At 34.4% G+C, this 13400-nt stretch overlaps 1 protein-coding gene and 1 long non-coding RNA gene across 7 annotated transcripts in view; one reads left to right on the top strand and one right to left on the bottom strand.

The window, feature by feature from the left end:
* Positions 1-13400, top strand: part of T48 (FU domain-containing protein T48) — a 118897-nt gene that overhangs the window by 65172 nt on the left and 40325 nt on the right. The gene's annotated exons all lie outside the window — the stretch shown is intronic.
* LOC116431220 (uncharacterized) lies at positions 2610-3992 on the bottom strand. The gene is made up of 3 exons (XR_004235875.2): positions 3880-3992; positions 3175-3506; positions 2610-2875 (listed from the first exon to the last, which is right to left on the bottom strand). It is a non-coding gene; the product is annotated as an uncharacterized LOC116431220 (long non-coding RNA).

The raw sequence follows: 13400 nt of genomic DNA, 5'->3' as shown, positions 1-13400 counted from the left end.
AAGAAAAGATGACAACTGACCAATTATATAGACCCGCATTTCTCAGCCTAGTTGTGTGAAATTATTTTTTTATAAGTTGGTAGTCGTGGTGTAGTGTGAAGTTGCTAGAAGGGGGATTCACCATGTAGTAAAATGAAGAATGGCGAAAACTCTGTATATAAAGATGTTTTAATTTCACATCAATTAAATATATGTGCGTGCGTGTGTGCGCGCGTGTGATAATCGTTACGTACAAAGCTTTCCTACGTTACTTTTAGCTGTATGCTACTTCAGGAGAGCTCGTTCGTACATACAAAATCCTAACCCTCTCGCGGGAGTCCACCGACGGGAAAATCTAATCCGCGCATACACGTATTCCCACCACCATTTTTAATTTATTTCCTTTGGTATATACAGGTCACCGACTTGTTTATCATTGCGGTTCATTTCAAATCACGCAAGACAAGAGATACATAGTGAGATCGGGTTCCTAAGTCCCTTACAAACATAATCTAACAGTACGTATAATTACTGCTGAAACCATCCTCTGCATTTCTCAGTGCGTTAAAATCAAGAGAACACGATTTAGAGTCCACAACGCGACACACATTAACAATTGTACTACAGAACTTTTATTCGGAATATATTTAATGATTTCTTCTATTACTGAGTTCAACTTTATTTAATGATCACGTCCTTTGAGATTTCAGTATTAGTACATCCCCACAGTGGTACACTTTTGCTGCTTGAAGTGTACCTCATTAATTTTAAAGAATTACGAGATAAAATCATTCTTACTTCCAATTGAAGCATCCAGTGGTGAAAGAGACACTGACCCTTCTACGATTTCTCTCTTGCTAAGAATCCTCAGTCACACAATTACTAATAGACCAATAATAAACCAGAGAAAAGGTGAATAATGCCTTTCATTTCATCCCACAGTTATTCAGTAGATGGGAAAGTCGGGTAAAATGGAACGCTTTTCGTAAATCGTAGTAATAAATATCTGGAGCAATAAACACATGAAATCTGTTTTGGAAGTCTTAAGCAGGCCTTTGGCTATAAGAAAATAAAAGATTTTTTTCACCAAACTGTTTAGCTATGAAGGAAAATATAATTTTCTAAAAGTATTGAAATATATTTTTGCTTGACAAAGATAGTAGGGTAATACAGAGCACTCATATAAAAATACAAAATCTTTATTTCTACCAAATCAAAATTTCTAACTGAATATATTTAATTGTTTGTTGATATAAATAAACTATAAATGTATATGATTTTATAAACAAAATATAATATATTAATATAAATGTTAATATAAACATACTCATTTTCCTAAGTAATTGTTGGTAAAATATAAGGTAAAAGCAAAAACACAAGAGTTTTAAAAGTAATGATCTGTCGATAAAAGGTACAATAGATGTGCTGCAGCATCTACCACCTTAACTCTGAAACACTTTTACTTGAATTAAATTGTTTATTGTAGAAACTAATAGTTTATTTCATTGACATTGGTTGTATGCCTCTAGTTACCAACATGGAATTAACTCTTTTTCATTTATATTTGTCACAGTTGTTGCAAATGAATGATATTAAAGTAATTTAGTGTTTTTGGGCTTATTATAAGTGGTCAACTGCTAACTAACATTTGGTCAGTTACTAATTTTCTTGTTTTAAAGGATGGTGAACTTCTGACGCAAGTATTGAATTTTTAAAAATATCTATTCAATTTGAATAATATAGCTATTTCAAAAAAATTTGCTTTGTTACGTAATGTAAGAAGTTCAAACAGCATTTTCACGTATAGTATCTCTTTATTTAATAACGGAGCATATGTTTATTATTATTTACGCAGAACATTTTTCTTAACTGGTCAACCAGTTCTTTTACCTTAGTTGTCAAAAGAATTAGTGAAAAATTTATACCTATAACAATATTTAAACATATTTTTTATGAAACATTAATTCGTTTTTGTAACATTAATAAGTTTCTTTGTGCAAACATCAAACTCGTGAAAAATGTTTCCTAATTTATTTCTAGTTTATGATACGCCGAGTTCTCGAACAAATATTTAGAGAAAAAAATATTACATTTTTGCAGTGTAAGCACATATAGTATGTTAAGTCATTACTACACTAAATTCCCTCACTAACCGAACCTGTCATACAACTAATCTCGCAACATGGTTATACCACTTTCCAGTGGCGATTCATAGTTTAAAACCGTAGGGACGCTGTAACTTTCGAAATATACTGCAAACACAGTGTACACGCATTTAGATAAAAAATCAAAATTATGGTAAATATTAAAAAACGAATTATATATAAAAAGGTATTATTCATTATCGATAAAATGAATAAGCATATTTACATATTGAAAAAAATTGGTAGTATTGCAACTTTTGAAACATACCTTCAACGTGTATAAATATGAAAAAATATTGTTTATTATCTATACTACGACTACTTCTACTAACTGTCTTCGAAAGCTCATTAAGTCCGCTTATATTCTTTGTCCGTCAAAAATAATTTTATTGCGTGTACCGACCTAATTATTAATATCATTAAAAAAATATGGAAGAAATATTTTTGCATTCATTTTATCGAAGGTCCTCGGGTTTGTTACTTCGGTGCCTTTGCGACGTCACACGCCAAATTAATATTGCGCGACTTCCTTGAGCCAGATAAAAATATAGGTGGACTGTATGTGCTCGAGGTGTGAACAACCCAGGTGGTTTTTCTTCGGCGTATTGTTTCGGACTGACTCGTAAAAATATGGAAGTCACACTGGACCCTCGATCCTCACTACTATTTACCTCTAAAGCCTTCCTTTTTGGGAGTGAAGGTGAGGCCCACTGGGAGTACACAAAGTGGCAACATCCAGGTTCGTGAAATATCTGGTTGCCATTGTGGGTTGCGAACAATTTGGAAAAAGAACAAATTAGCAGACCGGATAATTCTAAAGTTAAGGGGAAAGATCGTTAGAAAAGTCTAAATGTCTTTTTCTATATATTTTTCCATATTCATTGGCATGAACTTTTTATCGAAAGGTAAAAAGTTGTAAAACACAAGTACTATTTAAAAGATCATTGCATAGTACTCAGATTACTTCTTGTTCCAGAGCATCGTCGGTTACCATCAATAATATTTAGAAAATGAATAAACATATGATGGATTCATAGTATTTCATACATACTACATTAATATACTGCATTTTTGTTAATAAATTGCATTCTTTCTATCTATCCATGATCACTTTTAAATTGTTCTCTTCATTTTTGTCACTTTATCGGTATAATCCAATTATCTGGCATATTTGGTTATGCGACACTGCCTCGGTTTCAGAAAAAGAACTTCTCGTGCTGTTTTTTATAATGGACAGCAGCTAGAATTCCGTGGATTATTAGAACTATCTCCTACGCGGAACCACAAAGAAATGATTTATTGGCTATGGCACCGCTTTCTTTCACCATTTCAATACTAATAATCCAATTGTGTCTATACTCCGTTACAAAACTGTAAGACACCCTAAAAAATCATATGTATCAGTACTGTGCGAAGGAACTCATTTCTCCTGCCAGTGGATCGTTATTATTTATCTTAGATGTTCTTCTGCGAAGTATTGGGCTTATGGTATTCCGAATACATGTACGATTATAAAAATACCCCCAATGACCCGCGACAAAACTATAAAATAGTCGCTGTTTAGTAGTGAAACTGTAAACTTCTATCGAAATTTGTTTGTCAGTTCTCTTGCTTGTTATTACAATTGATATATGCTGCAATATTGTGTATATTCTTCGAAATGCCAGGCGGTAAAAAATTAACTGAAGCCGAAATTAAATTTAAACTTTTTTGTGTCTTGTAATAATCACTAGCTGATTCTTATACAGTTCCTTACCCTAAATACGAATCCGAAAACCAAACTGCTGGGTTACGTCCAGTTTTCGAAAAATGGAAATTTATAAAACAATTAAACCTTATGTGTTACTGAATAGCCGTGGCTGGCGAGCGATGGCTGTGTGGCGCCAAAGCTCTGTGCACGCGCTCTTCACGGAGATTTTTTTAACCTGTCCGAAAGAAAAACCGTTCTCACGCTTTTTGCAGGGGGATTCCGCCTTCAAAATTATCTGCAGAATCCAATGGTGCATAGCAAATTCGTGCTAGTCAACCCACTTTTCGTAGAAATGTAACAGAAGTGCATACAAAGTACTCGCATCTACCATTTTTTAAACTTTGATCATCATTTACAAGCATTTAATGGCACGCAATATTCAAAATTTGTATAGCTACATATTCAGGAAATTCTCCTCTATTTTTTACGACAAATTTTAACTGCCTATCATTTTTAGTTTTCACGTAACACTTGTTTCCCTGAAAAGTTCGATCGTTTTCACAAAAACCCATGTTTTCTGAAAACTGGATGTGACCCAGCAATTTGGTTTTCGCACTTGTATTTAGAAGAAGGAACTTTATAAAGACCACCTAGCGGCTATTAAAAAACAAAATAACGTAACTAGTTGGAAGAAGTCGTTGTGCGTTATCTAACTATTTAAATAACAAAACAAATTATTCGAGAAAACTCCCTGGGGATCGTCCAAAAGCAACAACATCGCGGGAGAGGCATACCGTTTTACGACACGCATCCAATCCTACTTTTACAGCAAGTCAAATTGCAGCTGAAGTCAAAATAAATCCCAACATCTGCCATGTTCAAAAAATCGTATAAAATGCAGGACATATTAAACGGTGTAAACTAATAAAGAAACGGCTCATAACCAGCCAGCATAAACAGTCAAGATTGGAGTTCGCTCAGCATCGTGCATTCCGCATTGGCGGAAACAATGGAAGAAAGGGTCCAATGTTTTACATTACTATTTTCACGACTTACGGAAAAAGGAAACAATGTTTCAAAGGAAGAAAATGGGTGGTGGTGGAATTATGGTATGTGGTATGAATTATGGCAGTAGGCTATTACGATAAGAGCGAATTCAAATTTATTAACTGCAAAATGAATAGCCATGTTATGTGAAAATCATCGACGACTAGCTGACGGTATGACCAGTATACCAATCAAATAGTAAAACTAAAATGGATTTTCCAACAAAATAATGCAGTAGCGCATAATACCCGTATAGTTAAACGCTACTTTGAGGAAAGGAAAATAGAAATTTTACTATGTCCCGCTAGATCTCCCGATTTAAATATTATCGAGAATTGTTGGGGCAATTCAAATGGGAAATGTCGGCAATTTAGCAACATTGAAGACTTCAAGGCGTATGCACAATAAAAATGGTGGGCTATTAAACAGAAAACACAAAAAAAAAACTATATAAATCTCTTCCCAGAAGAATGATGGAGTTTGTAAAAAGCAAAGGTGCTAGCACACATTGTTAATAAAAGATAATAACGAAATTTGTATTTCGTTTTTCCATAAGGAAAGTAGCCTGTCTTATAGTTTTGTCACGGGTCATCAGAGGTATTTCTACCGTAAACATTAAGAATCCACTAGTAGGGGAAATCCCTTCGTATATCCCTTCGTATAATAGTACCAATGCGTGTATGTTACGTACATCGCGTAGACGTGACTTCGCTCTGTAAGCGGTTAACCAATGGCAATGTAATTATATTTTTCATTATGATAGAAATTAAAGCGCTACGACGAAGTTCTAGAGATAAGTTCAATGTTTCCTCGATCGAATATATCGAGCCGAGGCGAATCGAATCGAGGGGTGAATCGGATAAAAAGAAGAATACTGGCAGTATTTGTTATGTCGTTATAAAAGTGAGCATGTTGACCGCCCATATTACTTCATACACCTTCCGTACACCTAATCCCATACATTTTCAACTGTTTCAAACAGTTGTTTGCTGCCAGCGTGTATTACGTAGAATTGAAGCGAACGCGCGCGAACGTACAGGGTGTATAAAAATTATGTGTAAAAAGCATTGTAGCGTGATTCTACACCTCTACCTCGGCGAAGATTTGATAAAAGAAGGTCTGCGCAAAATTAACCGTGACCGTGCAATTGAAGAAGAAAGTTTGTTATTATGCCTTTACTCAAATTACTCAAATACTTTAGTATTTCTTTACAAAAGGGTGCGTTTCGCCTATTTCAGTGGTCTTGAAATATATTGTCAAGGACAGCATTCTAAACAACTTCTCACTATGCATATAACTATTGAATAAAGGTCCTCAACGGTATGTCCCAAAATTATCAAAGTCGGTGTGGCGACCACGGTTCCAAATAATTATTATCAGACAGTTCTATTTACGTTCTACGCGATTCTCTTTTTTTTTGCACTTTTGGCTTTTTTGAACAATGATAACGCTCGACGTTTAACAAAAACAATGTGATGTCGATTCAAACATTCTGGTAAAACATTTGCGTTTGTGGGCTTAACAATTATTTCCAGAAAGTATATAAACATACAAATGCTCTAATATGCTACAATTCATATCGTTTTAGCTTCACGAGGTAAATATTTCGAAATCGAAACCAGTGAAATTTACAAATCGATAATCCGACTTAATTTTATAGCGCTCTTATCAAACTTTACCTTGATTATGTAGTTTCATCATCAAGCTACGTAGATGATATAACGTTATTCATTATCCGCGGTTTCACGTAACCACGATATGTCCTGGAACGTACAAGTATTATCCACGGATATGGCTACGATAGTACATACAGAACTTGACACGAACAAGAGCATATCAGCTTTGGGACCTATGCACACGAGCGACGTGATCCCGCTGGCACCGTAGCGATTGTTTTCAAGTAACAGTGAAACAAATACAGTGTAAATATATGCGTTGATCGGGAATAAAATACGTGAATATAGAGAAAATAATCAATAACTGTGTTTATTAACAATAAAACAAGTAACGTTTAAATATAAGAAATTGTATACTAACGACACACAACTAAGCACACACAACTTACTGGCATGAAGGCCAACGTACGACTCTGTCTACACAGATTCTCTTTCGGACATTCACACTTAAAAATCATTCTCTCCCCTACAATCATTTTTCTTCACTCGCACATTCCACGAACTGTCAAACACACCCCTTCAAATACGAACTGGAAATCTTGGGCCTGCGAAGTTGTACAAACCACTTTCCCTCGACCGTTATGCCTCTTTTATTTTCCTTCGCTCACATTCATTCTCGTATTCGCGTTTCTCAAAAATATCCTGAGTTAAAAATCCTAGATAGTCTACAAAGTTATCCTGTCTCATGAAAAAAAGGATAAAGGAACCTTACGTCTTTGTTCCTCCAAAATGGCACAGCGCCATCGCAGCGGGGTCGCATCGGGATCCCGTCGCTCGTGTGCACGGGCCCTAAAATTCATTCTCATTCATCTTTGTAAAGGAAACTTGTACAAAATCGTATCCCTGGGTAAAACCGTACATCATACTGATTTCTCAAACTAAATCAAAACATTCCACAATGTTTTTACAATCATTTCTTTGCCATATGGAAGTGTCCGTCAACAATTTTTTGTTATAGTGTTTCTATAATCAGCGAGTAAATTAGATTACAATACTTCAGTACTTCAGACATTTTTATTGGTTATTTCCGTTTTTGTGTTTAATTATAAAGAAAGAAATCTGTTCACGCGTCCTGAGATACAACCGTATAAGGGGTAAACCCGTATGATATGACTGGTATCACTAGTAACTTTTTTTATTTTTCTTTCAAGAAATTTGCAAAATGTCACGTAACTATAAATATGGCGTGAGCTGTCTACAAAGAGATATTTAATAAAGACAGAAAATGTTGTTAGCATAAGCTTTATTCCATAATATTTACATACCTATTAGAAATGGGTGATTAAATAATGAAACAGTATATATTTTACAGTGTGACTTTATTATAACGGCTTTGAAAAACACGTCTAGCTCTTTCAAGTTCTCGAATGCGGATAACACGGAACACCCAAAAGTAAGTTGGGGTCTGCTTTTCTTTACAACACCGTTTATGGTCTTGCCTGGAGAAAAGTCTCTTGACTTTTCGCGACAAAATCCAGACATATCTGGTTGCCTTTTTATCGCCCTTGTTTAGACTAAAGATATATGAACGTTGGGCATTTTTGCTTTTGCTAGCTTAGCATTAGTAATAATTCAACAATACCCTTGAAGAATGATTACAGATGTTTTTGTGGAATATACTTAGATATAGCTGCATTGCAGCACATCACAATGGAGCATCAATACGTTTCGCGCTACCGAAAATTTCAGTCATATTTTGCTTATAAACTGCATTGATTTTTTAAATAAAATATTAAATTGTATTTATGTTTTTGATGATTTTTATATACTTTGATATAATATCTTTAAATTTTCGTTACTCTTTAACGTGTACCGTTATCCGTGGCCACATGTCTCACAAAAAATATTCCCTCACAAAAATTGGTATGTACCAAATATGGTACACACGTGCTTAATGTGTTAATAAAAAAGTAGGTTATTGATTACCATAATTTAAGCCGTTCTGCTAATATTGAACAAAAAAATTCAATTGATTTTCAAATAGTATACATGTGGCAGTTGCAGGCATAAAAAGAAACAGAAATAAACCGAATATTTAAAAAATGACAGCGTTATGAAGATTGTTTGAAGTTTTGTTTTCCTTGCTCCTGTCTGTCTTTAAGTGACTGTAGAAATCAGAACAAATTCTATTTTAGTATGATACAGGTACCGAACAAATTTAAACTCGATCGGTACGATAGTTTTGGGGATATCGCCGCAATGAACCTGAAAAATATACTTTCTAGTTAAACTGATTTAAAATTTTAAAGGCTCTTGGCGCGGCTACAACCACACTATACAAAAGGAACTATAACTTCGTTATGTTTTCAAACATTATTCTGAAATTCGACATTTTTTAAGCACATTGGCTTAATTTTACCGTTACCGATTTTTTAAAACTTACTAAAAATTGGACAACCTTTATAATGGAAACCCAAATTAAATGCACTTTAACGTATCTCGAAATAGTTCTACATTGAATCATATCTTATAAAATTGCACGTATTCAACGATTTTCTCATCTGACGATAATAATTTTTAAATCGCAGAAATGTCACGAAAGGTTAAAAACATGATTGATTTCATTAATTTGCAAGACTTAATATATGATAGGCTGACATGAATTTCGCGGGACAGAAACGAGATTAACGTCTTATGTGTGTCCTGCGAATAAGCAGCGAAAAGATAATCTTACACGCGTGGTCTACATATTTGGTGCGTTAACATACAGGGTGTCCTACATAACACTTGTCACAGTTTTTCAAGTATTTCCGGCGATCCGATGAAAATATGTTCGAGATCAAAATTCATCGGGTTCTAGTCGGCTATAAGCTGCACTAAAAAGAAAATTTCAAAAAAAATCTCGCTTTCGATGAAAAATCAATGTCATTCTGATTTTTTTAAATAGCGCTGTACATCTCTTTGTATAAAATTATACAATCTACTAGACTGTGACCTTCAAATGACCTTGAGTTCAGAAATGTGCAATAACGTCAATGAATAAATAAAACATTCAAACTTTCATAGTTAACTGAGCCACTCGTTGGCTAAATCGGTTAACTGCATAAAACAAAAAGTAGAGAAAAGTGCAATAATATAGATTGTCCTTTAGACTGTCTTTTAAAATGTTCCTTTAAGCGAAAAATCAAGTAAACGTTATAAAATATTGATATTTGACTTTATCATTACAGGTGTAATATTTATATTCATAATTAACGAATATGTAAAATGTATAAAACAGTCTATCCTTGAGGTAATCTTTATTCCTATTGCAACTTTTACGCGACCAAAAGAATTCTTGTTATTTCATTACTACGAAAGCGTTGTGATGATGAAATTTATTTGAGATATAAAAAGTTACGGCCAATTAAGCGCTTTGACGATAAAATCTTTAAAAAATTCAATCCAATTTTATAATTTAGTCGATCATTTTTTGATACCAAATGCTATAATTTCGATAAAAGGGGGGAAAGATCAATTGGACCGAGCTTGTTGCTTCAGGGGATGCATTTTGCACGATTTTCCGTTCCATTAAACATCGACTATGTAAATGCACTTACACACCGTTGTACCGCGCTTCAACCACATGGCCAATTGAAGAGTAGTTATCGGTTCTTCTGTGTATGTAACCACACAGATTTAAACAATTGCTGAAATTTTGTCGATATCTGTTTCAAAAACTATTTGCGGTATATCATTTCTTTCGAATTTGTAGGACGCAACACAATTTGAAATGAAACGATTTTAACATTACATTTTAATGTTCTAATAAATTTCGCGTCTAGTTAATTTTATAAATATTTTTGTTGTATAAATAATTATCGATTTCCAAAGGTGTAACTTTACTTTTAAAAACAGCCATCGTTATTCTATTTACATCTTGTACAATATTTTACTGTGACAACGAAGACTAACATATAATAGTAAATTTGAAATATTACACGAAAAAGAAGGTATCGTGCAATTGTTGTTCTAACAAAGTAAACCATACAAAAAAGTACAGGTACACTTGTGTTATAATAAAATTTAACTTGTACTACAAGTTTCATCGAAAATTACTTTTTCTATAATTACCGAAGTACTTTTCATCACTCTTATTGCTAATAATAATGATCTATAATAACGTTGGTTGTATAAGTAAAATAAATGGTGATAATCAATGAAAAGAAAGGGAAATTATACAGTACAGTTTTGGCTTATAATGTATGTAATACACATCTACTTATGTTATAAATTTTATAATAAATAATTATTGTGATTATATGCTTCATGTACTATCCTATTAAAATGCTTTATTACTTGAATAGTAAATAAACAGGATTGAAATAGGATTTTTATCTAATGTTATTTCTATTTTGTACACTTGTTTTAAAATCGATGAAAAATGGGTTAATTATGGAAACCATTCGCAGAGATTACAAGTTTTTCTTAATTTTCCAATCATTTTCGACCGAGAGAAATTTGACCGTTGTATAATATTATCCATCGAACAGCAAGTATGTCGAGTGTCGGGTTACACAGTAGGGTATAGTCGAAAACATGAATTCGAAATGAAACGGTGCGGTGAGGTACGATGAAATTGTTATGCGGAGTATGTTCTTGGGTCACCAGTGCATTTCACGAGACAAGACGAGCCGCAACGAGACGGGCCGGGACGGGACGGGAAACGAGACGACGCGACACCGTGCGTCTCTCCTTTTTCTGTACATAAAATGATCAACAGTTGCAACGGACCCGTTACGCGTACAGCAAATCTGTTATAAAAAGGTCACTCTTGTTTAGGATAAGATAGTAAAACAAGTAAAGGCCATTCCAATTGTAATCAATTTATGGCATTAAAGAACTCCCATTAGTTCTTTCTCATCTTTTGTCTATCGTATGTTTCAGTTTTGTTTCTTTCTGAACAATGTTTGAAAAAACACCAAAGATTTTACTTGAAGTTAAGAAAATTCAGACATGTATTGTCATTACCGATTTTAGTCGTGATTGGATGCTTTCACTACACAATGTAACATAATATTACCATCAAATTAAAATATCTTTCCTGTGGGGAGTTCCTTTGTCTTTCAGATATGTAATTGCAATATTCCGTCCTATACGTGTCCACTTCATCGCTTCATTATCCCCACTAATATAATTTTCATAATCAACGCCTAATCGCATTCATGTTTTCATTGTTTTACAATGATAATTGCGTTATTCGAATAGTTCTGTGAGATGTCAACGGCAAAAATCCACGCATCAAGGAAAAACGTTGTGATCGGTGTTGGGCAACAATCGATTAATATCTATTATAACCGATTATTCAATTAATTCGTTAAGTGTGGAATGTCCATTGGGTGCGTAATAAAATCAAATAATGAAGTGTATATTCCTCAAATGTAGCCCAAATGCACTTATAATATATTCGAACGAAGAAGTAAAGCGAAACGAAAAAGAATTACATGTTTGTTTAGATAAATAGTCTATCGTTAAAAAAATTAGCATCAATTAGAATTTTAAGATGAAGTGTATACTCGTCAAACGCATTTAACCGATTAAATCAAATTAATTGCCTGAATTGATTACACCGAAATTCGATTACGATCAATTTCAACCGTGAATCCCAATTAATCTGAAACACTTTAATTATTAGTTGATGTGACCAATTTTAACTCTCAAATTATTCAACAACTTTCCTTTGAGGTGTTCGAAAAATGTGACGTCCGCAACTAAGTAAATAAATAATTATATACAATTTAGGAAATGTTTATTTTTTAGCATGCGTCTCTTTTAAACTAAGTGCAACTGAATTAGTAGTGTTGATTAACGATTGAAATAATTGCATAGGCAATTACAGCATTGATTATGATCGATCGATACTCAGCGCCGATGAGTTCTGGTCGTAACGCGTCGGACGAACCAATATCGACGAATGCTGTGTCGAGAACTCGAGTGTGACTCGATAAAACGCATAGAATGTTCGACATTGTCTTGCATTCTCGCTTGTCAGACACTTGAGCTGGGTTCCACGGGATCCGTGAGTTATAACTGTATATTTCTGGAGCCGGGATAGGTCTTGGCATTAACAAAGTTACGCAATAACTGGTTTTCTCTGAGAACGAATTCTCGGTGCGCGAGGGAGCCTCTCTTTCGTCCCTCGTTCTCTTCTCTCTCTCTCTCTCTCTCTCTCTCTCTCTCTCTCTCTCTCTCTCTCTCTTCCTTGCGCTCCCTCTCTTCCTCTCCTTCACCCGCTCCTCGCTGGCTTCGGGATCATGAGTAAATTGCGAAGTACAGTTACTTATTTGTACAAACGCGAGAAACTCGAGCGAAAATACTTTGCCATCGGATACGCCATTTGTGTCTAGTAGTTGACAAATGCGGCAAGGCGCAACAAATTTCGCGAATGAATTTCTCTGGATTGGAGACTCGATCTTTCGTGATCTGTGTAATCCGTGGATTTTTTCTCTTATATTTTCCTGATCGCTTACTCCTTGAGTTCGTAAAACCAATCGACGGGTTTGTCATGTCGATTTTATTAACGCGCAGAGTCAATTTCCACTGGAAGAATTCTTGGCGTTCAAAAACAAAAATGATTTGCTGGTGGTTATGTTGTAGATCGCTGAGACGCAACTTCTATAATCGGCTGAAAATGGTGATAGCATTTCTTCTGCTGGTTGGTCTAGACGAATTACGATTCTTCTTCCTTAGTTAGATTAGAGCCCTATCAACTGCTAAAATTATTAGCTACCGTAACCAGAGAATTTATCCTTTAACGGTTGATCATTTTTTAATAATACTCGCTTCACCTATAAAACATAGAATATTGGCTTAACGTGGAGGAAATATTAATAGGAGTTTTAGTGCAATAAAGTAGATAATATATCTCAAACTGCATTAAACGTA

The sequence above is a fragment of the Nomia melanderi genome, chromosome 9, assembly GCF_051020985.1.
Source record: "Nomia melanderi isolate GNS246 chromosome 9, iyNomMela1, whole genome shotgun sequence".
In the NCBI taxonomy this organism is placed as follows: domain Eukaryota; kingdom Metazoa; phylum Arthropoda; class Insecta; order Hymenoptera; family Halictidae; genus Nomia; species Nomia melanderi.
The sequence above is the reverse complement of the archived record's forward strand: the minus strand, read 5'-3'. Positions and strand labels throughout refer to the sequence as shown.